This window comes from Propithecus coquereli, unplaced genomic scaffold (genome assembly GCF_000956105.1).
Source record: "Propithecus coquereli isolate 6110/MARCELLA unplaced genomic scaffold, Pcoq_1.0 Scaffold46, whole genome shotgun sequence".
NCBI lineage: Eukaryota > Metazoa > Chordata > Mammalia > Primates > Indriidae > Propithecus > Propithecus coquereli.
In genome coordinates, this window is record NW_012150396.1 from 7,153,408 (window position 1) to 7,155,288 (window position 1,881).

Consider the following 1,881-nt stretch of genomic DNA (forward strand, 5'->3'; position numbering starts at 1 on the left):
GGTTTTTCTCATCTAAGTCTTTGTTCTAGGAAACATTTTTTTTAATCTATTATTTTTAGCCTGTCTGTCAGTGGAAAGACCTAAATTATCTTCAAAGTTTGTGCCACAGGAAACGCAGTTTAAATGAAAGGATCACGAGATAGATTTCTTGGGGACATTGGCACATTTTTCAGTGCTTTAGAATAGCTATTAAGTGATGGAACTGAGCAGGAACTTCAGTGAGGATCTGTCTGACCCAAAGCCTGTGCTTTTAGCCTCTTTGTTATATGCTTCAAATCAAAATTAGATTAGAAAAATATTTGAATTTCCGCGAGGTACAAGATATTCGTATGATTTTCATTTTATTGGTCATGTGAAATTTCTTGTAAACTGGTATTGAATATTTATATTTTGGAAAGAAAACTAAGTCTTGCCAGAGAGGTTTTTCTGATCCAATACATAAAGGTCTGTGTGCAGAATTACCTTGTTCGGTAATACTTGCCTGGACGTGTCTGAATTGCATTATTTTTTCACGATGTTAATGCATACTTTCAGTGCAGGTTTTGACTTGTTAAGAGCAGAATTTGTGGGAAAGGAGAATGGAGAAGGAAAGGGGAGGTAGAGTGAAGGAGACTGTTCGTCACTCTCGGTGTATCAGACGTCGATACGCAGAACAGGAGGGAAAACGTGCACATCTTTGAGAGCCTGAGCAAGCACAAACCATTGGGAGCATCAGGCCCCTGAGCAGAGACCTCAATCTGCGATGCAGAAAACACAGCGGATGCTACGAAATGAAACCTTCGTTTCTTGCAAATGTCTGTAAGAAGTCGTTAAAACCACATGTTCTTGCTTCCCACAGATTTTGTTTAGCGGGGACTAATCGTGCACGTTTGGGTCTGTGAGAACAACATTCATGGTGTTGGACTGAGAGCTTTGTGCAAATGAAGTCCCATCCATTCCTTTGGTAAAATTTCATATTAATTGGGAACTCTTTTTCTTGTTTTTCTTTTTTTAACCCCCTTTGGATAAAATTTTAGCATGAGGCTATTTCCTGGTGTCTTTTTTTTTTCTTTTAAGTAATAAAGGCAAAGAGATACGGTATTAACATTTATGTTATGGTTTTTTTTCCTAAAAATAAAAACAAAAATTCTCAGCTGATTATATCTTTTTCTCATTTCGTGTTATGGTCCGGGGGAAATCATCCAGATAAATGCAGCATTTTAATTTTTTTTTCTCTGATGTTTGTGGAAGTACAGGTGGTTCTCAATTCGTGGAAGTGAATGGCAAGATTAGAGGTGTGAATTTGTGTAGTTTGCTAAAGCTTCCTGGGCGGTTCTGCTAGGTTCCTTCAAGTCGAGAACCATCCCATTAATCTGTTCTTTTCTGCTGGTTGAACCATCTAATCTTGAATATAGAATAATTGGTATAAATTTTGATTTATATTCAGTTAGAAGAAGGGACAGTCTAGTCTTGAATATAGAATAATTGATAAGAATTTTGGTATATATTCAGTTAGAAGAAGACTTTAAGGTATAATTACCTAATCAACTTTGATGATATTTGCCTCCCACACACCCCGGCCACCCGCATTGAAAGCTGTTATATTGAGGTTGCTCTTCATTCCCTTTGAGATCCTGAGCAAGTTGCTTAACCTCATAGAACCCCAGTTTCCTAATTTACATAAAAGAAATAAATAATACCTAATTTACAGGTTTTGAAGCTAAATGACATACATACTATTACTGAGCCATAGGCTTAGAGTATTTTGATAATTTGCTAGATGTTACCAAATTGCCTTTTGCAAAGACTGTATCAGTTTGCATTTCTGTCATCAGTGTATGACATCAAATGCTTCCCCAACAGTACTTGATTTTTAAAAATTTTTTGCCAATCTGATAGATG

General features: G+C 36.5%; 1 protein-coding gene across 1 annotated transcript in view; it reads left to right on the plus strand.

Moving 5' to 3' along the window:
* Positions 1-1,881, plus strand: part of PPA2 (pyrophosphatase (inorganic) 2) — a 92,876-nt gene that overhangs the window by 73,426 nt on the left and 17,569 nt on the right. The gene's annotated exons all lie outside the window — the stretch shown is intronic.